General features: G+C 36.8%; 1 long non-coding RNA gene across 1 annotated transcript; it reads left to right on the top strand.

Moving 5' to 3' along the window:
* Positions 1 to 15,500: 15,500 nt before the first annotated feature.
* LOC145779207 (uncharacterized) lies at positions 15,501 to 25,263 on the top strand. Its single transcript, XR_014290539.1, has 3 exons — positions 15,501 to 15,689; positions 22,275 to 22,348; positions 24,969 to 25,263. It is a non-coding gene; the product is annotated as an uncharacterized LOC145779207 (long non-coding RNA).
* The last annotated feature ends 2,403 nt before the right edge of the window (positions 25,264 to 27,666 follow it).

Genomic DNA, 27,666 nt, shown 5'->3' with positions numbered 1-27,666 from the left:
ATTGATTCAATGTCTGCAGATGTTGAATTAATGTAAAAAAGACCAGTTTTGTGGGCTGGGGCATGGATTTCAAAAAAAGGATTTTTTTCCAGAAAGTTAAAAACGATGTACAAACAATATCAACTTATTTTTCATTTCGACGTCCTAATCAGAACGTCACCCCATAAAATATTGTGTTAACAATAGCTAAGTGGTAAAACACTATGAATAATGGCATATACCGCACCAAACTCTTTTTGCATTGCTTAAACAAAATATTAGTTCTTGTTTACTGCTTTGCAGTTGAGACTGAACTAATATTTTAAAAAAAACAAGCATGTTTATCGAAATTACCGTTTTGGAAATACGATTCAATGAGAAAGAACTTGCTAAAAGTAATCAAAATGAAAAATTAGTGGGCATGCAATGTAATCATATCCAATCAAAATGTTGGCAAAAACAAATACAAGCAATAATTTCATTGAAAATCTTATCTGAGTGAGAAAACTTGTTGGAAACTCCTTCCTAGCAGTACTTCACAGTTACAAATATTTTCAATCACAAAGACAGGACGTCACCAGGGTCAAAAGTATGAATTGCCACTTTTATTGTGTTGTTGCCTGTAAATTATTTCATCCTCTTGGTGCCGCTAAAGAAAGCTGTTCGTGTAGCGCAATGCTCAAAGACGTGTTCCGACAGCTGAATCATCGCTCTTTGATTTCGAGAAATTTGAGTTTGCTGAACTATTTCCAAAGTATTGTCGGAGCAAACAAACGAGTTCAACTATAACAAATTTATGAGAAATGTTCAAAACAAATTTTATTCGATGAAAAAACTTTTTTTCACTGGAATGTCTTTTTAAAATAACTTTGTTTTAAGCAGTACTCAAATTTACTGTACGTTTGTGAACAATTGTAGAAACTGGGCAGCTTAATAGTTTTAGAAATGAGGAGTGATCGAAACGAACTTAGTGAAACAAATATAAGGATTGTGAATTTATGTAAATATCGAATGACTAACTTTGAAATTACAGAATCAAGACTAAAACAAATATTGATTACCAAAGCCTATTGCTCAGTTGCTCACCATCCCTATGGAAAACCATGTTCTGCTGAAACACATCAGCTCAAATCTTACAAAATGTTGTCAGTAATCTTTTTTGCCCCAGAGCCCGTGATTTTTATCACAGAACAACATAACAGCTGTTAAACATTTACCTTGACATTTAATCCAAGCAACAAAGATGAAAAGAAGCAGACCTCCGACCTTTAGACTGGGGAAGAAAGTTTTTACAAAGAAAATAATATACATTTGTTATAACGATTTCCCCATAGGACATGCACGACATGAAGAATGATGTTGCGAACAATTTTTCATTTGCAAAATGACGATCAGCGATTACAAACTCCGAAACACGAGATCTCTCGTAAATTTGAAAGAATCGAAAAAAAAACGACTCTAAACGTTAATCCATACCCAAGAATTTATTAGGTTTACTAATTGCAAAAAGAAGAAGGTCATGACTAGGGCCATTTAAAGTCATTAAAGTCATATTTTTCAAATAGTTTTCCAAATAGTTTTTAAAAAACACAAAAAAAACAAAAAAACACCCGGGCTTTTTCTCAAACCTGCTTTTTCTACACTATGCCCCCCTCCCCCACAAACAGGAGAAGAACTAAATTTTATGATTTAATTTAGGATGCTTTTAACAGAACATTTTTGCACGTAAAGCATTAAATTAATACTTTGGGCCCCTAATTTGCTCGCAATGCGCTCAATTACCTTTCCGGGCCCTTTCCTCCCAGGACTAAAGAATAACAATTTTTATGCTTGGATTTAGTCGTTTAGGATGGTTTTAACCAAATATTTTTGAGCTTAAACTATAAAATCACAATTTTGGGCAGCCCAAAAAATACAGGCCTGGGCCCTCAAGGTACGCCGTACCCTCCGTACTCTCCTCTCATAGGCCTTGTTGATAGTCAAACTGTTGGGTCAGTATGAACTAGATTTAAATATACAAACTCACTCACCCCTAGGTGTGTCAGCTCCACAGGTCGTTACAGACTTTGCTGAATATCCTGATTGTGTTGTTGGAAAGACAACTGAGACCGAATTGTTGAAGAAATATGGCAAAGCGTCTTCAGGGCACATAGCTATACACACAAAGTAGGTTTAAGCTTCAAAGTTTGTCTATTTAAGTATTTTCATTTTAAGGAAAACGAATCATTTCAGAATACCCGAATGTCATGCATCACCAAACATAAAGTTTAAGAGAATTTACTGTTTATTTTGCTAGATTGTAAATGTCTTTAGCAAACAACCACAAGAGTATGATGCTCTTCTGTGGTTTACTTTCAACACAGGAAGAGAAACAGTTTTTCTCGTAAAGCGAACAAGACTTAGCAAGTATAGGCTACAGTAATTCTTTTAACATAATTGGTTCTAGTAATAGTGATGATGGAAATTGACAATCACTTGCTAATATCAAAGCATTTTAAAATTACAATTCCACAACTAAAAGCATCTATAGCTGGTCATGTGTTATCCTCACTGTACTCACAATAAGACTGGAGTTGTGACAACAAGGTCGATGAATAGCAAACACGCCATAGCCTACTAAAAAATATTGTTAAACATTTGGAGACATGACTGACTTGGTTGGTTTTAAATCTTTATCCTCAGACTGACAAAGCCTTGATTGGTTATTCCTGGTAGTTTTGCATACTTGTAGTTGTAGATGCTCTTGACACAGGGCCGGTTACCGAGGTTGGTAGTGTGAAGTTTTCCGATTGTTGAAGTGTTGTTGCCAGGGAATTATTCCATTCACTAGATGCCGCTGAAAGGAGAACAGTCCTGAAACGCGTTGCTCAAGCGCACACCCCGAGAGTCGAACTTGCGCCGCGTGATCTTGAGCCGGACGCGTAACCACTGAGCTGACGGGCGAACAATTTACTTTTACATTTACTTTCTCTGGTTTATCAAATAAATTATTTTGTGATAGTCTTTCTTTAAAAGTTTTTTTTACTACCAGTACTAATTTGAACGCTTAAATATTAAAATTTTATTTACTGTACTGTAGAATATTATAAACATGAAGTAAAAGCAACACACCTGAAAAACAAAACAACTTATCCTGATCCTGCCATTTAGCGTTGAATAAACAAGTAGTTTCTTTGGACGTTGGCTGGCTTAAGTCTTCATAAAACAATGTTTCTCCGTTGATACATGAAAAGGTTCCAGTGTCTTTGTATTTAGATGATTCAGATAGCACCGTAAGGTTGTTATTAAGTGTCTTTCCACAGTCTAAAGAGAAGATAATAGCTTTTTTATAAAAAAATTACTGAATAAACACTGTTAATCAAAAGGGTGGAAACCTTGGGGTGGAAATTTCCATGGGTGGAAATCTCTCGCGGCAAGGGTGGAAAGCGAAAAGAATGGTGGATATTTCCACCATCTAGAATTTAATCCACCCTAAACTGTGGAAATACACACGTTGTTAACAAGGAGGGTGGAAAGGTTGAGTTGGAAATTATTGAGGGTGGTTATTTCTCGCGGCAAGGGTGGAACGAAGGAAAGGGTGGATTGTTCCACCCATCTCAAATTTGTTCAAATCTCAAAATAGAGATAATTAGCGTATAGCATCAGTAGCTTTGCGGTATGGTAGGAAGAGAAGCTTTCTACACTGTTTAATTTGAAAAAGTTGCAAAAGCTTTTTCAATTGCCTTTGTAGCCAAATTCAGTGCATTGTTTCTGCAATAAGCTAAACCAGCTCATTAACCCAAAGATAAATACAGATGGTACTGTAGGTTAAAGATTATTTACTTGTAGCGTCTGTGGCATAACATGTGTGTTGTTAAAAATGCTTAGATTGCTGGTGTAGGCTATAGCTTATAAGCTTAAAGCGTATTTGAAATGAATTTCTTTGAATGAAAAGAAGCTTTATTCCATAATCTGCAGTTTGAATTGAAATATCTGTAAACATTAGGCTAATACCAAAGAATAAAGGGAAAAAATAAAATTAGAAATTTATTTTAAAACAAAGTTTGATTATGAAAGACCTTATAGACTATTCATTCATTGAGCGACGTACTTTTCAACGGTGCTGATGAGTTCCACTAATAATTCAAGCTAATACAAATAACAAAAGTAGGCCTACCCAACCAGCAAAACTGGTTCTATTCACATTGATTCAATGTCTGCAGATGTTGAATTAATGTAAAAAAGACCAGTTTTGTGGGCTGGGGCATGGATTTCAAAAAAAGGATTTTTTTCCAGAAAGTTAAAAACGATGTACAAACAATATCAACTTATTTTTCATTTCGACGTCCTAATCAGAACGTCACCCCATAAAATATTGTGTTAACAATAGCTAAGTGGTAAAACACTATGAATAATGGCATATACCGCACCAAACTCTTTTTGCATTGCTTAAACAAAATATTAGTTCTTGTTTACTGCTTTGCAGTTGAGACTGAACTAATATTTTAAAAAAAACAAGCATGTTTATCGAAATTACCGTTTTGGAAATACGATTCAATGAGAAAGAACTTGCTAAAAGTAATCAAAATGAAAAATTAGTGGGCATGCAATGTAATCATATCCAATCAAAATGTTGGCAAAAACAAATACAAGCAATAATTTCATTGAAAATCTTATCTGAGTGAGAAAACTTGTTGGAAACTCCTTCCTAGCAGTACTTCACAGTTACAAATATTTTCAATCACAAAGACAGGACGTCACCAGGGTCAAAAGTATGAATTGCCACTTTTATTGTGTTGTTGCCTGTAAATTATTTCATCCTCTTGGTGCCGCTAAAGAAAGCTGTTCGTGTAGCGCAATGCTCAAAGACGTGTTCCGACAGCTGAATCATCGCTCTTTGATTTCGAGAAATTTGAGTTTGCTGAACTATTTCCAAAGTATTGTCGGAGCAAACAAACGAGTTCAACTATAACAAATTTATGAGAAATGTTCAAAACAAATTTTATTCGATGAAAAAACTTTTTTTCACTGGAATGTCTTTTTAAAATAACTTTGTTTTAAGCAGTACTCAAATTTACTGTACGTTTGTGAACAATTGTAGAAACTGGGCAGCTTAATAGTTTTAGAAATGAGGAGTGATCGAAACGAACTTAGTGAAACAAATATAAGGATTGTGAATTTATGTAAATATCGAATGACTAACTTTGAAATTACAGAATCAAGACTAAAACAAATATTGATTACCAAAGCCTATTGCTCAGTTGCTCACCATCCCTATGGAAAACCATGTTCTGCTGAAACACATCAGCTCAAATCTTACAAAATGTTGTCAGTAATCTTTTTTGCCCCAGAGCCCGTGATTTTTATCACAGAACAACATAACAGCTGTTAAACATTTACCTTGACATTTAATCCAAGCAACAAAGATGAAAAGAAGCAGACCTCCGACCTTTAGACTGGGGAAGAAAGTTTTTACAAAGAAAATAATATACATTTGTTATAACGATTTCCCCATAGGACATGCACGAGATGAAGAATGATGTTGCGAACAATTTTTCATTTGCAAAATGACGATCAGCGATTACAAACTCCGAAACACGAGATCTCTCGTAAATTTGAAAGAATCGAAAAAAAAACGACTCTAAACGTTAATCCATACCCAAGAATTTATTAGGTTTACTAATTGCAAAAAGAAGAAGGTCATGACTAGGGCCATTTAAAGTCATTAAAGTCATATTTTTTTCTATGCATCAGTAAGTCGTGTAATCAAATTTAACGCAAAAACCGCATCCCTATGAGGTATATTAAAAAAGTTATGAAGTCATATAAAGTCATATTTTCCTGGTTAGGTCATATATCAGCTTTTTAAGTTATATAGTCATATTTTTGAGTTATAAAGTCATACCGTTGTATACTTTAAATAAAAAATACCAATTTAAGCGGTGAAGCAATTAAGCACTAAGAAAGTAAGGCAATTTCTGATTGAACGAAGGCAAACTGTAGGATTAGCCTACATAACACTTACAGTCACAGACCTATATTTTATGAGGTCACACATTGAGGTCAACTTAATACTCAAAATGGAAAGTTGTACGTACACCATCAAAGAGGCCCATGCTGATCTAAATGCCCTTGATTTCGGAAAAGATCCGCTTGAGCTCAAAAATTACATTAAGAAGCAATTAGACAAAAACGATGTGAAACAAATTATGGAGCTACAAAGACAAGATAATTCACCAGCGCTTTATGCAAAACTGCAGAAGTGTCAACCCACCTCAGCGTCTGTGGAGCGCTCATTTTCCTTACTAAAGTCATTTTTACATCCAAATCGTAACTTTAAAGACTCTAATATTCCACACTACATGAAACTGTACTACAACAGTGGTTTAAAATAAAAATGGATGTGTATTACTGTTATGTTGCGTATGTTTTACTCTTTAGTTCCGTGAGTGACGTTGTTCGTATGTAAAAATAAACGATTTTTACATAAAGTCATATAAAGTCATATTTTCCAAAAAATAAAGTCATATTATTGATTTTTTAAGGTCATATAAAAATGGCCCTAGTCATGACATATCACCTTATTGAATTCTTCACGCACACTGCATAAGATACAATCAGACTGAAACAGATTTATGTTAGTCGAGCTTTATGTGTTGCGAGAAATACTACAAGTTAAATGTTTCTATCTGCGACATGAAAATTTTGATTTGAACCATCAACACTTTGATAAACATCGCTTCAAAGAATTGATTTTGAACAGAGTATTTTCAGAATACCTGAAAACGACATTCTTCTAAAACGAAATGAAATTTCGAAAAAAGGAATAACGATTAAGTTTTCAATGAGACGAAATCCTACAAAGCATGCCAAAAGCGTCACGATTAACTTTAATAATACCTCCTACCCTACTTTTCATTCAAAAGTGGACCTCATTTCTTTTTCGATATTTGACTACTGGATTCTTTTCATGTTTTTACAAAGGATTGGTAGACTTTGTAATCATTTTAGCTAATTCATTGTTTTCATAACACACTGAGAACCCTCCCAGAGCGAATCGATCTATCAGCTTTCCGCCGAAACAGCTCTTGCCACAGACAGCAAAATCCGTCGTTTTTACATTGATTCAAAGTCTGTAAACGTGGAATGTAAAAACGACGGATTTGGCTATCTGGGGCGTGATCATTATAATCTCTTTTGCTTTCTGCTTTTCCTTATTTTCTGTTCGCTCGTATACAGAGTAAGGCTCGTATACAAAGTAATTACGTTTTATAACGTGTTTTAATTGTATCGTCGTATTGAGCTAGCTGGTAATCACAGATGGCTTGGAAGGCTGTTGTTTTACAGTTCTGTTCAGTTGTTTTTACTTACTTCGACATCAGGGGTCTCCAAAAACAACAAATCACAATTTACAACGATTTCGTATTTTTCAGACCTTTCTCATGATTTGCATTATCGTTTCGAACTGATAACTTGACAAAACGAAATAGCTTGGTTGGACTTGTTTGCGTTTTTTGTACATAATATAGTAGGGGAGAGGAAACAAATTTTGCTTGATCTAACGTTTCTTGAAATGTTGTAGTTTTGTTTCTAATAGCCCCAGTTAGCTTACAAACAACAAATTGTGAAGCTAATATAGGTAATATTGCATTATATGGGTAGTATTGGATAATATTTGTAATATAACTGCATTCACAAATATAAGTAATAGCCTGCGACAGAACAACACATCGCATGCAAAACAAAAAGTAGAAATAAAACAAAAACTGACATCAACTGCAGGGCCGTTGAGAGGATAATTGAGGCCTGGTACCAATGAGATCCTTAATCCCCAAATCAGGACACTTCTAAGAAACAAAATGCACTGTATCCGAACAAATCTCGGTGGTTTCTTCAAGATCTCAGGCCCTTAGGTAGGTTACAGGCCCCTAAAATCATCTCGGGCGTCCAAAAGTATTTTCTGGACCCCCCTGTCAATGCTATTGTCAACATGCAATAAGCTTGTTACACATATCTTTCATAAAGTTAAGAGTTGGACTTTGTTGTCTCATGGCCATGGTTGTCTCTGGAAATTCTTTATGGACCCATTGCTTCTAATTCATGAATCTAAGCGTTGGATCCGATCCTCATCTTTACTTTCATCACAGACCAAAGCAGTATAAACTTTGTTGAAATATTTTTGAAAACGTGTTTTCCATCGAAGGAGGGGTTGGCGGTTGCTAATAATACTTCGTCCGTTATCGCCAGAAAAAATAATCCTTCAGCAATTTCAGTCGGAGTTGAAGGCTATTCCAGATAATATCGGTGCTGACAATGCTGTCATCGAAAAGTGCAAGTTCTTGTCTAGTATCCTCTGTTACACCTTTATCATTACCTAAGCGTTCACAACCGCTTTCTGGAGAGTATATGACAGATCTGTCATGTCTCCTGGTCAAAACTAATCGGTTTCAAACACAAATCAAAAAAGCGTTGATAAAAAAAATAATGAAATTTCATAAGCCTTTTCACTTCTGTGTCAACAGTAACAGCTTTCTCAATGCTTAGGCCTACTTAGTTTGGTGACTGTATGTCCTTAGAAGTGTAAAAATGTAGCCTCAAAGGCAATGGTTGCATCTTGTGTATGATTGACATGATTTTGGTATATACATTGCAATGCAGAAATAGCCTACGGTAAATTTTGAGGTCGTGGCTATCTAGTCTAAGGACAATCTTGTGTTTTTACTCGACTTAAAATTTTAGATAACATTTTCACACAATATGCAAATACTGTACAGTATCCTATATATATTTCTTGCGTGTTTAGTTGATTTCAGCAACATGGTCCTGTGTTTTGCCGTGTTAGACAGGTAGCCACTACCTGGTCTCGCTCCCTAAAGAAGTCAGTCGTGTCTGATTGACGAAACGTCGGAAGAAAAGCAGATTGTCACTTTATACATCGTCATCGTGTGGTAGTTTATCTTAACTTGCACCACTAGAACGCATCATGTTATCTAAATGCCTGGTGAACGGACTCATTCAATTTTCAACAGCAGCCTATACTTCGCAGTTGGCCCATTTCTTTTTTCAAGCATTGATAAAGATATTAACCACATAACAAGCAATCAGACGTTCAAGAGGAACAATATCCTGCAGAACAGCTTTGGTAGCTACTGTAATATATAGTCGAAAAATTGGTTTTGTACACGATTTCTTTGTGTATTCAGGAAAAATCGAATCATTGCCTGATCAGCCAGACTTTGGAGCCAGCTCCAATGTGGTAATAAATTTATGCAGATCTGTTTCAAGGGGTCTTGACCATTTGCTTTACTTTGACAGATGGTTTACATCTATTCCTTTTGTGACCCATCTGGAAAAATCAAAAATACACTGTTTAGGGACTTGTGGCAGTGAATCGGCGGCCAGGGATCACATTTTCCGGTGACAAAATCTTTTGAAGTCTGGAAGGGGTGCTCATGAAGAAAAGAAAGTTGTGGTTGATGGCACGGAAGTGCGTGCGGTAAAATGGATGGGCAACAGATCTGTCATTTCATTGTCCACCTTTGCCTCTGCTCAATCAATAGGAGATTGCAAACGGTGATTGTGAAGGAGTACAATCAGTTTATGGGAGGCGTTGATTTTCAATGTATGACGATTATCCAGCTTTGGTGAAGAAAGCACTACGAACTATTATCCCATTCGCCATGTCGTATTTATGTGAAGCAGGATTTTCTGTCTTGGTGGTGATGAAAACCAAATATCGATCACGAATAAACACCGAAAGAGAAATGCGAATGGCAATTTCAAACATTCTCCCAAGATTCAATGAACTTTGTAAAAACAAACCAGCCAACAAGTCACATTGAATAATATGCATTGCTTTATGTTGTTGTATCAATAAACACAACTTCAAAAATAAGTTTTCTCGTTAGCTTTTATTTGCTTGTACGCCGCAAGTCCAGAAAACTTATCCAGAGGCGTCGCAACAAAAAAACGTTTGAGAACCACTGTCATAGACATTTTTGGAGTCTTTTAAACTTAACATCGATGGTGGGGTTGGCGGGTTGCTAATAATACTTCGTCCGTTATCGCCAGAAAAAATAATCCTTCAGCAACTTCAGTCGGAGTTGAAGGCTATTCCAGATAATATCGGTGCTGACAATGCTGTCATCGAAAAGTGCAAGTTCTTGTCTAGTATCCTCTGTTACACCTTTATCATTACCTAAGCGTTCACAACCGCTTTCTGGAGAGTATATGACAGATCTGTCATCATTGTCATGTCTCCTGAGCAAAACTAAACGGTTTCAAACACAAATCAGCAAAGCGTTGATAAAAAAAAATAATGAAACTTCACAAGCCTTTTCACTTCTATGTCAACAGTAACAGCTTTCTCAATGCTTAGGCCTACTTAGTTTGGTGACTGTATGTCCTTAGAAGTGTAAAAATGTAGCCTTAAAGGCAATGGTTGCATCTTGTGTATGATTGACATGATTTTACTTTTAGTATATACGTTGCAATGCAGAAATAGCCTACGGTAAATTTTGATGTTGTGGCTATCTAGTCTAACGACAATCTTGTGTTTTTACTCGACTTAAAATTCTAGATAACATTTTCACACAATATGCAAATACAGATCCTATATATATTTCTTGCATGTATAGTTGATTTCAGCAACATGGTCCTGTGTTTTGCCGTGTTAGACAGGTAGCCACTACCTGGTCTCGCTCCTTGAAGAAGTCAATCGTGTCTGATTGACGAAACGTCGGAAGAAAAGCAGATTGTCACTTTATACATCGTGTGATAGTTTATCTTAATTTGCACCACTAGAACGCATCATGTTATTTAACTAAATGCCTGGTGAACGGACTCATTCAATTTTCAACAGTAGCCTATACTTCGCAGTTGGCCCATTTCTTTTTTCAAGCATTGATAAAGATATTAACCACATAACAAGCAATCAGACGTCCAAGAGGAACAACATCCTGCAGAACAGCTTTGGTAGCTACTGTATAGTCGAAAAATTGGATTTGTACACGATTTCTTTGTGTATTCAGGAAAAATCGAATCATTGCCTGATCAGCCAGACTTTGGAGCCAGCTCCAATGTGGTAATAAATTTATGCAGATCTGTTTCAAGGGGTCTTGACCATTTGCTTTACTTTGACAGATGGTTTACATCTATTCCTTTTGTGACCCATCTGGAAAAATCAAATATACACTGTTTAGGGACTGTGGCAGTTAATCGGCTACCAGGGATCACATTTTCCGGTGACAAAAGAGGTGCTCATAATAATAATAATAATAATGTTAGTTTTTATATAGCGCTGTATCCATCGCAGAATGCGTTGCTCCTCAGCGCTTTACAAAGCAGACAGTGTCAATGCAGCCGTATAGAGGCGCAACTGAGTACATTATTACCCGAATCCACTCCATTACTCAGTGCCAAGCAGAAATTAGATTCAGTACCATTTTTAAAAAGTCTTTGGTATGACCCGACAAGGTATCGAACCCATGCCTACCGATGATGCTCATGATGAAAAGAAAGTTGTGGTTGATGGCACGGAAGTGCGTGCGGTATAATGGATAGGCAACAGATCTGTCGCTTTATTGTCCACCTTTGCTGCTGCTCAACCAATGGGAGAGTGTAAACGGTTTGACAAAAAGAAAAAATGTTTTAAAACGGTACCTTACCCTGCAATTGTGAAGAAGTACAATCAGTTTATGGGAGGCGTTGATCTCATGGACTCTCTCATGGCTCTATATCGAATCAAAATAAATCATTTTTTAGATCTAACTATAATAATCTGCTGGCTGTTGTATAGAAAGGACTCTTTCGCTGTCAGTGGTTCTGAGAAAACAATGATGCTTCAAGAATTCAAGCTTTGTATTGCTGAAGCTCTGCCTCTTGAAGGAAAACCTACGACACCTCGTAAAAGAGAGCTGCTATCACAGACAACGACTTCAAAATTCATAAAAAAATAAATTAGGTGCTGCTACCAAAGCAATACCTCCTGTTGAAATCCGAACTGATGGGTACCATCACTTTCCAGTAGTGATGACAAGAGGAAGATGCAAGAACCCCAATTGTAAGGCAGCCCCTGTGTTTTACTGCGAAAAATGCAAAGTGCATTTTGCATTACCAAGGACAAAAATTGCATTGTTGATTTTCACCGAAATTACACTGTTGACAACTGGTATTTCTAATATGTTTCAAATGTGGCTTCTAATTTTTTATTGTGCTTTTACTTGGAGATTTCCGTGCGTTTGAGGTGGTGCTTCTTATGACGATGTCATGTGGCGTTGGCTACGCAGGAGCCGTGGTGCACCGTCTCGACAACACTCCTCAACTCAATAATCACCTACGCAAGTCAATAATGGGATTGCTGGGGAGAAGTAGCCTACTGCTAGTTAGCCTACAATACAACCACAACCAAATTATCAGCCACAGCCATTCAAAAAGCGTTGTGCCATATGTGTAGACGACATCAGAGGAACGGGATATTCCAAAAAATGAAATAATCTCATCAAAGTTTCTCATCGTTTCTTCAAATGCAATATGCCTTTGTACTCAGCTGGTCATACAGGCAAATGTTAAAAATTTCATGGAATCAAAAGATCACTAACGATGAAGTATTATCCAAATTCAATTCAAGTAAATTCTCTTACAAATAGTCAAAAGAATAAAATTGAAGTATTTCGGACACACAATAAGGCAAAACTCGTTACAAAGATCATTAATAGAAGGGAAGATAAACGGTAAAAGAAACAAAGGCAGACCAAGAATGATTTGGACATCAAACATCACTAAATGGACAAAATTAACTTATGAAAATGCAGTACGAACAGCTCATGGTCGAGAACAATGGCGCATTGTATCCAACCCTCAATACAAGGAAGAAACATAATGATGATGATGATGATGATTTGTGCTCAAAGCACACGTTGAAATTATGTACCGTATTTTCTTGAATAGAAACCGCGGCTACTTTTATTTTTATTTTTTGAACGTTTTGTGCGGCTTCTATTTGAAGGCGGCTTCTATTATGTTTATATGAACGTTTTTGTCTTCTAATTGGTGCTCACTGCTCTGTGGGCATTCGAGTTTCGAGTAACAAGAAAACGTAAACAGTAAGTCAGCTGCAATTTTAATGTACCGGTATCTTTTGTGAAACCGCTAATCCGACAGCTGCTATTATGTTCGCATCTGTGTGAAGCAAACAAAACCAAAAGGAAATACCTTTTGCTTTACCTGCCGCTTTTTAATTACAGTACCGTGCTCATCCAACTTTATGCAAAGCACTGAAAAACAATGAGCCGGCTCCAACGCAATGTGTAGTGTGTGTGCTGGTGTATTATATTATATAGCTTTACGTGCGAATCTTACATCGTGCTTTACTTCTGAAATCTTCGATGCTAGAAGCCCATAGATATTTTACTGGTTGGAAAATCTGGCATTGTTACATTATGTTACAATGTAAACAATGACTAAAATTTTCAGTAAACAATGACGGTTTACATTGTTGTGCAATGCAAAAATGACTAATTATATCGGCCGGATATCAATGGTTTCTATCGTTTTCAACATCAAATTGAAACAAAAATTGCATTTGCTTTTCACAAGCCAATGCTTTCCGAAACTCATAATGTCTAGTTTTCATGGAAACAAGCATCCCTTATCAATAGTACCTAAAGTATTGCCTTTTTTGTTTGTGTTGTTTTGCCTTACAATCGCATGTAAATATTTCGATGTGAGAAGAGCAGCCTACTATTGAAATTATATGAAATTTCTCATTTGCAAACTTGTTGTTGTTTAAATTATTGATTTTCACGACAGCGTCTAACATAGAAGCAAAAGCCATTCCAGTTGCACTGTAGCACGTTTATGACTAACCATGTGGGATACTCACTAAAATACAATTATAAATAACGCTAGGTTGGATTACTTCTTTTATTGTCTATTTCTACCAGACAGTTTACTTGCTCCGTCGTAAGTAACAACTAACAAAGACAACATAAAAGACACAAAAAGAAAATACAGTTGGACAGAAACTATTACCTGAAAGTGGTAAAACAATGAGTACAAGCAAAGCAGCCATTATCTCAGACACAAGATCCATCCTTTACGTTGATCGTCTTCAGACGTTAAAAAACGTAAAAATGACAAAGTTTTCTTTCTAGGAATAGTTTTTAACAAGAACAAAGAAATTGTCATATGGTTTCAACAAAAGAAGTGATTTCACCGTAGTTTCAAAGTTTATGGTAATAGTTGACATGGAGCTACAATAAAAAAACAATTAATTTGTAGGCTACCCGATTATTACCCTTCTTCAAATTTTTCAAACCTTTAGATACCGCACAGGATTGATAGAATAAAGCTGTCACCGTTTATTAGTCATGTTGTAAAGAAGTAATTTTGCTGTACCATAGACAGAAGCAAAACAAATCAATTGGGTTTGAATGACGCTATTAAAACCCAATTACCCATCGGTCTATCATCTGTGTGAGGTGTAATCTGTGTATTGTAGTCTCTTGTTAGTCTCTTGTTATAAAAGCTGAAAATTACGTTTTGTTGGTTACTTGAAAGAGAAGTTATTTTGTTGTACCATAGAGTAGACAACTAATCAATCTCAATTATGAGTGACAGTGTGGTCCAAGTGCAGGCCCGCGAGCCAAATTTGGCCGCAAGCTCCTTTTTTTTGCCCAGAGAACTGATAGTCAGCTTTGCTTCAATGTAGCAATATCACTTCAATTTTTGTTTCTTTGTTATTGTAATTGACAAAAAACTTTGTGAACGATCCTTTGTGATGCATAACAATGTTTTTAGTTACTCGCCTTGCTGTCCTAGCCTAAAACTTACCAGTTTCGCAAAACCTAAGGGTCAAGATAATGAGTAGACTACTTGTAAAAAAAAGAAAGGTGGAAAAAAGATCATTTTAAAATAAAGAGGAAGAAGATTATTTATTTGCAGAAAATTCAGGAAAACCACTCTGTCTAGTTTGCCAAAAAAAAAAAAACAGTTTCAGCTGCTAAAGAGTATAACGTCAAGCGCCATTATGAGTCTTTTCACAAAAATAAGTTTAAACTGACGACATCCAAGTGGTTCTCTGTGGCCTTTGGCTATGCGATTATGCAAGCTAGATCAGGCCGCAGGATCAAAGTGTTAAACGTAGTAGCATATTTTGGGTGGAAGGTAGAATATTTTTAACATTTTTGTTTGTGCTGTATTTTGTGTGCGACAGCATCGCTGGTCAGATAAATGAAGCGTGAATTGGATGGCGAAAGAATTGTTTTCGCTTCGTCGACGAAGAGACGCTGACCTAATTTACTGGTATCTCTGTGCGGTCGAGTGTGGCGAGGATTGACAGATGCCTCAGATTCAGAACTGTGGTGTTAAACGAAAGCGTTGTTTGAATGTTGTAAATTCTTTTCGCTGACCAAGTTTTTATGTGCAGTAGGCTACTTGTTTTGTTTAGTATAGTTCCAATGGCAGAGCTAGAGGTAGTCATAATGCAGAGAAAAGCACGATTTAAAATGAAGTTATGTTATTTGTTTAATTCACAGTAAAACTTTGTATGAAACCTACTGTAGGGGATAGTGGTATTGTTTTGTTTGTCATTGTGACTTCATCGTGGATTATCAACAACTAGTGAACTAAGTTGTTCATATACATGAATTTCCCCTTGAAGTAGAATATTGAAATCAACTACGTAATTGCGTTACTTTGGACGATCTGCACCTTGGACACGAAATAGTTTGGTAAGTAACATTGTGACTTTTTTCTAGTACCGTACTATAATTGTCAAACTAATTAAACCAAACTTATTGACTTTTTGTCTATCTACAGTAGTATTCTTTATGTTGTGTATATATGCTGTAACACCAGTCTAAATTGTAACAACAAAAAACATGTAGGTCGTAGCAGATTATTATATATATTCTGTAATCTGTGTATTTTTTGTTTACACTGTTTGTTTTTGTCACAACTTATAAAACCAAATGCTGTCAAGGTTATAGACCGAGAGCCTACGACAGAAGATTTCACCCCATAAGGTACAAAAGATTTGACCCCTTGAAGTTACTGGGGTCAACCATGTCACTCACAAAAAGTATGGAAGATTGACCGCACCGGGTGGATCTGGACCCTAGAGCCCCCTAAAAAGCCCAAAAAGGGGGTTAATTTCACCCCATAAGGTACATGGACCAAACTTGGTGAAAACGAAGTTCTATGTCAGGACATCACAAAAATATCAAATCTAACAATATTTTCGAGTGGAAAGGTGATGTAAGACTCCCCCCAAAGTGACCCCCCAGGGGGTTAATTTCACCCCATAAGGTACATGGACCAAAGTTGGTCAAAACGAAGTCTTATGTCAGGACATCACAAAAATATCAAATCTAACAATATTTTCGGATGGAAAGGTGATGTAAGATGCCTTCAAAGTGACTTCCCTTAATGTGACCCCCTCGGAAGGTTTATTCCACCCCATAAGGTACATGGACCAAACTTGGTCAAAATGAAGTCTTATGTCAGGACATCACAAAAATATCAAATCTAACAATATTTTCGGGTGGAAAGGTGATGTAAGATGCCTTCAAAGTGACTTCCCTTAATGTGACCCCCTCGGAAGGTTTAATCCACCCCATAAGGTACATGGACCAAACTTGGTCAAAATGAAGTCTTATGTCAGGACATCACAAAAATATCAAATCTAACAATATTTTCGGGTGGAAAGGTGGTGTAAGATGACTTCAAAGTGACTTTCCTTAATGTGACCCCCTCGGAAGGTGTATTTCACCCCGTAAAGTACATGGACCAAACTTGGTCAAAACGAAGTCTTATGTCAGGACATCACAAAAATATCAAATCTAACAATATTTTCGGGTGGAAAGGTGATGTAAGATGTCATCAAAGTGACCCCCAGAGGGTTTATTTCACCATAGAGTACATGGACCAAACGTGGTCAAAACGAAGTCTTCTAGGGCACCACAAAATATCAAATCTAACAATACTCTCAGTTGGAAAGGTGATAAAAGACCTACCCAAAAGTGAATCTCCTCCTATAGTTTAATTTACTTCATCCCTTTCTCGAACCAACCTTGGTGTAACGAAAGTGCTATGCCAGGATAGTACGAATGGATTAAATTTAAAAATATTTTTATATTATATAGGTTTTGATGAAATACATTCACAAGCTGTCCCATGATGCATGAAATGGAACTATAGCCTACTTTACAAAAAGTTTTTGTATAAATCATATTAAGTCAATCGAAAAAAGGCAACAGGACATGACAATACATGGCTTTGTAACACCAAAAACAGAAAGTACGTAAGAAGCATATAGGCTACAGTAGCCAGAAAATTGATCCAAGATCTTGATACCACCACTAAATGTGGACTTAATCGAACAACTGACTATTCAAATCAAAACGTTTCGAAATGAATCATTTGGAACGTTAATTTAGGCAGTAATGAACATTTTCCAGCTGCTACAATAAATAACCCAATAAACCCAATGTAGTAAATTTTTGTTTAATGCCATTTGCTTCATGTCTCCAATCAGTTATTGTAACTGTTCATTCATAAACAGAGATTGTTTGTGTAAATGTAAACGGTAACTCAATTGGTTAGCGCGTCACTTCTGGAACGAAGAAGCTTCAAGATCAATAGCGGCGCTGGTTCGACTCTCGGGGTGTGCGCTTGAGCAACGCACGTTAAGGGCTGCTCTCCATTCAGCGGCATCTAATGGATGGAATAATTCCCCGACAACAAGCCTTCAACAATCGGAAACTTCACTCTGTCAATCTCGGTGACCGGGCCTGCGCCAGTGATTCAAAGCCTCTACAAGTATGCGAAACTGCCAGGATTAAGCTCTGCAAGAAGCTTTCCCAGTCCGAGGATAAAGATTCAATCAATCAATCAATCACTGGTGTCGCTTTTACTTTCTTCGTCTTATTCTTCAGATTCATACAATTCTCCTGTTATATACAGAGAAATAAAGACTGTACGAAACAATTGCTATTATGCACTACAGATATGCGTAACATACAATAGTAATTTTATTATCTTTTACAGACGTCTATTTTTCTTCGAATAATGCAACATTGCAACTTACTATTAACTGGAAAAAGTTCAACATTTATTTGTTATTTAGTGCACCCAGGCATTTTTCTCAAGATTGCAGAAACTATTGGTTATAGGTTCCTAAAACGAAACTTTACAGCCAGTTATTGGCTAATGTTTACAGTAAGAAAGTAAACGACTGATAGACCAGGAGAAAGTTTTATATTTATAAAGGGTAACCCAAGCGACATCCAATGCTGTTTACCTTCTTCTTGACTTTCCTGGATGAGATCAGATTCCACGCAGAGACATCTAAAGATGCTTTATACCTTTACCTTCAAACCACACCACTTTATAAGAACCTCCTTCTTCTTTCCAGCCATACTCTAGCAGCAACGTTGCTGCTTGTTCACTTCTAGTTGAAGATAACCACCATCTTGTGATGAGATGTGTGCGCCTTGTCTTCTGGAGAAGTACTCGTAAACAAAGTGGTAGAGTACTACTATCTACAGTAGCTTCTGGTATGCATGATATCCTTTCATTTTCTTTTTTGGGTTTGTAGCCGTCTAAAAACATTTGTAAACGGACTTCGTTGACATAATTAATTTTCTTGTTTTTGTACATGTTACACACAAAGTTCTCTATGGCGATGATAGTGTCTTCACTAATTTCTTTGTCGTGTCCGAGTTGGCTAAAAGCTGCCTGCGCTTCGTGGTTTCCTTGGAGTAATTTCAGCGGCCGCACTTTCCCTTTCCTGCTAAATGACGAGGTGTAATCAGAATCTGTAAAGGCATGATATGCAGGTAAACACTTGCAAATCGTCACTCCAAGTGCGGTAGGCCTATGCAGCTGGTTGATGTTGATGTACCGCTGCGTGTTATTGCTTTGCAAGCCAGCTTCTATCCATATCTTTAATGAAGGATCAAAAGTTCCATAGCAACCTAAGCCAATTACAAGACAGTCAGTGTCAGACGTGCGGATAACCACATTGCTTGGGGCTGGTACATCGCAGACAGCTTGCTTTATCTCTGTATATAACAGGAGAATTGTATGAATCTGAAGAATAAGATGAAGAAAGTGAAAGCGACAGCAGTGACAATGAAGAATAAAGAAACGACCATTTACATTTACACGAACAATCTCTGTTTATGAATGAACAGTTACGATAACTGATTGGAGACATGAAGCAAATGGCATTAAATAAAAATTTACTGCATTGGGTTTATTGGGTTATTTATTGTAGCAGCTGGAAAATGTTCATTACTGCCTAAATTAACGTTCCAAATGATTCATTTCGAAACGTTTTGATTTGGATAGTCAGCTGTTCGATTAAGTCCACATTTAGTGGTGGTATCAAGATCTTGGATCAATTTTCTGGCTACTGTAGCCTATATGCTTCTTTCTGTTTTTGGTGTTATGTGGTATATGTACTTTCTGTTTTTGGTGTTACAAAGCCATGTATTGTCATGTCCTGTTGCCTTTTTTCGATTGACTTAATATGATTTATACAAAAACTTTTTGTAAAGTAGGCTATAGTTCCATTTCATGCATCATGGGACAGCTTGTGAATGTATTTCATCAAAACCTATATAAAAATATTTTTAAATTTAATCCATTCGTACTGTCCTGGCATAGCACTTTCGTTACACCAAGGTTGGTTCGAGAAAGGGATGAAGTAAATTAAACTATAGGAGGAGATTCACTTTTGGGTAGGTCTTTTATCACCTTTCCAACTGAGAGTATTGTTAGATTTGATATTTTGTGGTGCCCTAGAAGACTTCGTTTTGACCACGTTTGGTCCATGTACTCTATGGTGAAATAAACCCTCTGGGGGTCACTTTGATGACATCTTACATCACCTTTCCACCCGAAAATATTGTTAGATTTGATATTTTTGTGATGTCCTGACATAAGACTTCGTTTTGACCAAGTTTGGTCCATGTACTTTATGGGGTGAAATACACCTTCCGAGGGGGTCACATTAAGGAAAGTCACTTTGAAGTCATCTTACATCACCTTTCCACCCGAAAATATTGTTAGATTTGATATTTTTGTGATGTCCTGACATAAGACTTCATTTTGACCAAGTTTGGTCCATGTACCTTATGGGGTGGAATAAACCTTCCGAGGGGGTCACATTAAGGGAAGTCACTTTGAAGGCATCTTACATCACCTTTCCATCCGAAAATATTGTTAGATTTGATATTTTTGTGATGTCCTGACATAGAACTTCGTTTTCACCAAGTTTGGTCCATGTACCTTATGGGGTGAAATTAACCCCCTTTTTGGGCTTTTTAGGGGGCTCTAGGGTCCAGATCAACCCGGTGCGGTCAATCTTCCATACTTTTTGTGAGTGACATGGTTGACCCCAGTAACTTCAAGGGGTCAAACCTTTTGTACCTTATGGGGTGAAATCTTCTGTCGTAGGCTCCCAGACTATTAGGTCTAAAACATTTGACCAGTTATCCATTTAAACCAGTGGTTTCCAAAGTGGGCGCCAGCGCCCCCCTGTGGGCGTTTGCAATCATGAAGGGGGCGCTGGCTATAAAGTGGGCGATTGGGGAGCGCTGAGAGTAAATCGGGGCAGTTGCAAGAAGATGATAGCAACGCATTTTTTGTCATGTTTCGCTTCAAGGAAATACAAAAGAAGACGGTGACTATAAGAGCTCTGTGGCAGATTTTGTGGCAATTATGTTGGCAAAGTCGCTTCACAGTGCCTTACAAGTTTGTTGAGGTCGTGACACGTGACTTACTTTGAAGCACTGCGATTACGCAAATCCGATCTTTCAATCCGAGAGTATTTTGATCTAGCGTTCGTCTTAATCTATCTTTGAAGACTGTCATCAAAGCAGTGAGCGCACGCTCTGAATACACGCTTATTCAAATGATTGTGCAATGAGAATGATGAAGCTTTTGAGCGCATACTACTCCACACCGAAGTACATTGGCTTTCCCAGAGAAATTGATTCACGATTTTATTCGCTGTTTGAAACTATCAAGGAATTTCTGCAGAGTTGTGATCCTGCCCTTGCAAATGACGTCCTGGTTGTGAAAAGTGATATCGCCTACTTGTCAAACATAAGCTATTTTCCTAATTTAATGAATTGAATTTATCCCTTCAGCGTAACGAAATAAGCTCGTGTTGTATCAGCGAAATTTAGCTAGACGAGAATTTTTCCACTTCTCAAGCTTGCATCAACTTGATACCAGTGGCAAAGGCATATCTAATCATCTTCAAGAAGTACGCAAAGACATGGGAGTTCGATTCCAGGATGTATTCCAGTTAGAAATCTATGATTGAATAATCGACCTATTCTGTGATATTTCCGAACATTGAATTTTTAAGGAGGAACTAATAACATTGTAAAACGATTTTGCACTCAAACCGAAGTTCAACATCTCGTATCAATCGTTCTGGCTGCAGAACCAAATCAAAGAGACATACTCTCACGTGTGGAATCGGGTCAAAGTTTTTATTATTGCCTTTCCCAGCTCATACTTGATGGAGCGTGCTTTCAGATAGCCCAATGTTTAGAAAATTCTGGGTATTTTTTTTCGCTGAGACTTTTTGGTAATTTGTCCGAAATGACTTGAAAAAATTCGGTCATTTTTTATTTATTTCGGTCATTTTTTCTGATGAAAATATTTCCTTTCAAGTAGCTGCTCCAAACCAAAATTTGCATTTCCTGACTAGCTACAACATTAAGTTTCGCTGAGAAACGTTGTCGTGTTTTATCTGAGAAAAGTTAGAACAGACAAACGTTTCTTCAACGTTCATCAGCGAAACTCAACCTTGCAACATCCGGCCGCAATTGACCGAATTGACTATATTTTTTTCGGACATTTTGCTAAATAATAGGTCAATGACCGATAAATGACCGAAAAAAAAAACAGGACTCTAGTTTTGTCATTTGACTAGAAGAAGCAGTTAAACCACGAACCCATACCGCTAACTCTTTATTTAATTTGATTAAATAGGTGAAGCAACTTACATTGCATAGAATTGTCTGATAATATTCTATTGTGAATTATTTAGCGTGAGAATATTTAATATTTTCTGGCAACTTGTCATGTCTTGCACGATGGTTTTGTTGTGTCTACTGTTCTAAGTACATATCAAAGCCAAGAGAAAGTAACTGGCCACTCTCCTTTCGTTAGTGCCGAAGGCATAGTGTGATGACAACCTTATCTTCTCATTCCCGAAACTTAGTAACTGAGGTGGCACCACATTTACCTTATCTATTAATTATGCACAGCTCATAGTTATTTTGTATTTGCAGATCGCTGGAGAGCTCTGCTGTGCTTACCACTTGTATTCAAAGAGGGAATGCAGCATTTTGTGATAATTGGCGCTGTAAGTCATCAGTCTACCGCTAGCTACAATTGATTACAATTACATTTTTTACTTAAACGATTTGATGCTGTTACCTCGCAGTGTCCGTATCATAATGCACGTAAGCACTATGTAAGGTAGGAGACACTACTTCACCTATTAGAATGTATCAAAATAAAAACAAAATGGAAAAATGATGATCATCGTAGAATGTGTATGACTGTCTTGCAATATTAGTAAAAGTTATATCTCATTTTATATCCCGCATTCACATTAAGCGCTTGCTTAATGAAACAAAATTTGTCGGAAAATGCCTCACAACTCATTACTCACACCTAGTGGTCAAAATTGTTAAACCGTACATCAGCGGAATCATCATCATTTACAGATGATGATTCCGCTAATTCCGCACCTAGTGGTCAAAATTGTTAAACCGTATATCAGCGGAATGCCAACTCTATTTTCTTCGCAATAGTGCACTCTCCAAGACAGAGCGTTAAAAAAGAGGTGAGATCACGGGCTCTAAGTCCACTGACGTCACAAATAAAAGAGAGAGAATTTTTTTTTCCATTTTTTTTGCGTGCAAAAATGCGCATGGTTTTTATCGGGGCTCTGGAATAGGAGTTTTTTAAAAAAAAGGCAAGACTGCAACTCCGGCTGCATACAAAACGATAAACAATGTTTGCAATTTTAAACTGCATGCAAATAGATATATAAGACCAAGCACGGCCTACTAGAACACGGCCAAATATGTTGCTATTTGAGGAAATTTCTAAGAGTCTGAATTGTTACAATTATAGCTATGACAAACCTGTGATCTTCCCATTTCCAGAAGTAAGTAAAATAAGCAATATTTGTACCTAGACATATGTTTGGCTTGTTTAACCGGAGATTAGGTATGTATGTTAAGCACAACTTATGCAATAACAATGTAAAATATGTAAGATTTTCCATCTGCAACCTGGAGGTAATATCGTTTGGTGTGTCGCTTTTGGTAAAATTGCATGTTCCATTCAAAATATGAAGGATTTTTTGTGAATTCTATGTTGTAAGCGGTTCATTTGATGTGTTAATTTAAATTTTAGTTCGTTTTGTTTTCCACCAAGTTTAATTTTGCAAGCAAAATGTGGCTATTGGCAAAAAATCCTGCTATACAAAACCTAACGACTGTATGATGAGACTACCTCCAGGATGTAGTTGGAAATTTTTTACATATTTTACATTATTATTGCACAAGTTGTGCTTAACATACATATCTAATCTCTGGAAAAACAAGCCAAAAATATGTCTAGATGCAAATATTGCTCATTTTACTTACTTTTAAAAATGGGAAGATGATAGGTTTGTCATAGCTATGATTGTAACAATTCAGACTCTTAGAAATTTCCTCAAATAGCAACATATTTGGCCGTGTTCTAGTAGGCCGTGGACCAAGCTTCTATTACTTACAACAACACAACTTTAACGCACAACGTTTCATAGAACCACTGATTATATTATTCTTTTTGTATTCTTTTTGAATACTCCAAAAAACAATCTGGAGGCCCTAAAAAACCTTACAACACTGAAGCCGGAGTCAGCCAGTTATAAACCGAGGAGTCGAAGTCGTATATTTTTTGCCCAACTCCACAGCTCTCGTTTTGACACATTAAAGCTTTGGATGTTTTAAAAGAATTTTATTTGAGCAAAATGAAATTTCAAGAAACGTGGTGAGAAGCAAAACTAAATAAAAGAATTGAAACTGAAACGAACCAATAATTTCAAGTAGCTTTAAGATTAATTTAAAAAAAGCAATTTATTTTTATGTTCTTTTACTTCTTTGTCTTAGTTTCGTTTCGAAATCCGCCAATGTTGCAATTCGAAGTGTTCGGTTTGCCCTATTTTCTAGAAACGTAAGTGCGTTTGAAAACAAAACCGTGTCATGACGAATTTTTGTTTTGTTTTATTATGCACAAATTCTGCAAAAAAGTCAAAGTGTTCATGTTAAAGGAGTTTTTTTTAACCATAAATAGACATAACTAAGCAACGAGACAACATTTAACATCGTGAAAACAAAAACGACATAACAATCGTTCTCGGTTATGCAATTTGCATCTAGCAGTCTTCATCAAGCCTTTAAAACACCTTATACCTTGAATAAGAAATACTAAAGATTAGACAAAAATATACAGGATAACAACAAAACTATGGTCTAATCTAAACAATTGAGAAACTGGTATATCTTGCACACATACGAAATGAGAACTAAAGTTACAGCTCTTAAAAAAAGCGTTTTGTTTTGCCTGATCGAAGATGAAATTAAAAGTGAAATGAAATGCAGATGAGATGATCAAAATTGAATTGAAATTTGAATTCTATTGGATAAATATTTTATTAATCAGATCATAAACAGTTTTTCGAGGGTCACATTTTGCTGCTGAATATTTCATTTGCCTGCCATTTTTATATTGGTACGAAATTGTTACATTGCCAATAACTCTGTATAGCTTATTTGTGTGCCATAGAGATGGTAGTGTGTCACAACAACACAATTCGTTAGCATCGTATAAATCTATACCTTTTCCAAGTATAATCAGTTTTACCATAGGCCTATAATTCTTATAAGGTTGGATCAATGCTAATGTTACATATTGTTTTACAGGATGACAGTTTCAGCTTGACAAAAGTCACGACTCCTTATCTGGAGCACATCCGAGGGATTTTCTCTACACGTGCAAAGGCAACTGCTATGCCACATCGAGGAGCCTGAAACTGCACTGCTTCTGCTTTTGCACACGTATTGGATATTTGATATTAACTTTCCCCAAGAAGTCGCCGAAACGCTACAACTATTAAATTACCTGTGTGACATTTCCCGGTTTCCGTTGATATTAGCACACCTGTGCAAGCTTTAATAAATCAGTTTTGAATAACAATTTGGTAGTGCTGGTGTAAGGCAGTGATTTTTAACATGATTGTGTTCCTCGGTACACTATATCGTTCCGTAAAAGATCGTCAGGTGTTTCGCAAGAAATTGTTAAAATGGACTAGCGTTCTATGGAACACAGGTCGAAAATTAAAATCACAACTGCTTTGCGTTTGCCTTTCTGCAATTCCTGCCCGTATATCAACTTTGTGCAATTGTGCTCATCCAAACAGGCCAAGATATCGCATTGAGAAAAGCTGAAAGTGAATAAACTGTTGTTGTATTGTTTATTTTATTGCATTATGGATTAGCCCATATTGTAAAATCCGATTTGGTGTTCCGCAACATTATTTTAATGCATAAAGTGTTCCGTGGCTCAAGAAAGGTTGAAAAACACTTGTGCAAGGAACAATTTTTACGCAACCTGACGGATAGGGAGGCAGAAAGTGCAACAAAAATACAAGAACACGAATTAATGCGATAAAAAACAGTTTGAATTGTAGAGTGGACATTTCCAACTCAAGCAAAAGGAATGAGGTAAAAATTAGGACCATCTTAAAGGGTGGAAATTTAGACAGCCTGAGAGTAAATGCTACTGAGGTGGAAATTTCCACCTCAGATGAAGGGTGGAATTTTACACTTTTTGTGGTGAAAAAATCCACCCTATGAGTGTATAAGCCTAGGGTGGAAAACAGAGACTAGGGTGGAAATTTCCACAGTTTAGGGTGGATTTTGCTGGGGGTGGAAATTTCCACCATTGCTCAAGGGTGGAAATATCCACCATTTTTGGTGGAAAAATCCACCCTACAGAAGCATAGGGTGGAAAACAGAGACCACCCTTAGGGGTGGAAATTTATATACCTTTTACTTAACAGTGAATGGTGTAAGTATTGAAAAAGCAGAAAAAAAATGAAAATATTAAAAGGTTTTAATGATTTCCGCTCTGTTAGCTCAACGGTTAAGTGCACGACTCAAGATCACGCGGCGGTGGTTCGGTTCTTGGGGTGTGCGCTTGAGCAACGCATTTCTATACTGCTCTCCATTCAGCGCCACCTAGTGGATAGAATAATTCCCCGGCAACAACATTTTAACAACTATCGGAAACTTCATACTGTCAATCTCGGTAACCATTTCTGTGTCAGTGGTTCAAAGTTTCTAAAAATATGCGAAACTGCCAGGAACTACTGCATCAAGAGTTTGTCAGCCCGAGGATAAAAATTCAAAACCAACCAACCTTTGTTTTTCGAATTGAAATATTTTCTTTTAAGGCTATTATCAAGTTTTACATGGAGTGAGAGTGAAAGGTTGACGATTTTTTCTCTGGCAACCAGCGGTTGATGAACAAAGTTTTACTCAATAGTCTACTTTCATTTCTAAAGACTCACCGTTTTGTTGTGCAATATTTACATTATGGTTAGCTACCACAGAAAACAGTAAACGCATGAGTGATTTGTGTATTGGTATTGATTGCCAAAAATAAGTTTACCATTTTCGAATTTACACATAGTCTCCACCTGTCGCCTACTCATTTATCGGTGTAGTAATTTTGCAAAAATTTGCGTTCTTGATTCATATTCTTTCTTTATACTGCCTTGTTTAATGGCTGTTGTCCTCTCAGTTTCATATTTACAGCTATACCACCACGTTTTTAAATTAAAAAAGGCTGGTTTATCAGACACTGTTGTTAGTTCTGGGAGGTTGTTAAATGTATAAAAACAGGAACTTCAACTGAATGAGCAAGAGGACCTCTTGCCGATTCTACGCCAGGGTATGCACATTTTTGTAGTTATTGCGATTGATTGCATTTTGCATTGACCAAACATAACTACTAGTCACCATAATGGATTTAGGATCCAATAATAGCCGCTTATTGCTGAGGCCTACATTGCAGAAACTGACCTAAATCTATATACACGAAAATGGCTCCTAAAATACTTTTTTGGTGTCGTATGGTAGGCCTACAGACCTTATAAAACTGATGCTTTTACATGTTTTTTGTGTCAGTAACGTAGCCAGGAATTTTGAAAGAGGGGGTTTTGACCACCAAGCGGCGGGGGGTCTGGGGGGCCTCCCCCAGAAAATTTTGAAAAATTACTTTAAATTTGGTGCAATTCAGAGAGCATTTTCAACAAAAATGTGGGTACGAATATTCCTGTAAAATGGTGCTGTCCGGTAGCATAGCAAAAGGATAAGATCATGTTTTCTTCGGTATTTTTTGGAAATAAAGCTAAGTCTCTGTGTTTTCTTGTTGCTAATTCTTGGCTGAGATGTTTGAATGTTTGGTATTGGCAAAACTCGCTCTTTTAATGTAATTTTGTTTAAAATTAGGCAATTTTTTTTAGACTGAAAGCATCATTCTCAGTATCGTGACGTCACACGCGTGCCAAAGGGGGGGGGGGGGGTTGTAACCCCCAACCCCCCCCCCCCCCTCTTG

This window comes from Aplidium turbinatum, chromosome 11 (genome assembly GCF_918807975.1).
Source record: "Aplidium turbinatum chromosome 11, kaAplTurb1.1, whole genome shotgun sequence".
In the NCBI taxonomy this organism is placed as follows: domain Eukaryota; kingdom Metazoa; phylum Chordata; class Ascidiacea; order Aplousobranchia; family Polyclinidae; genus Aplidium; species Aplidium turbinatum.
The sequence above is the reverse complement of the archived record's forward strand: the minus strand, read 5'-3'. Positions and strand labels throughout refer to the sequence as shown.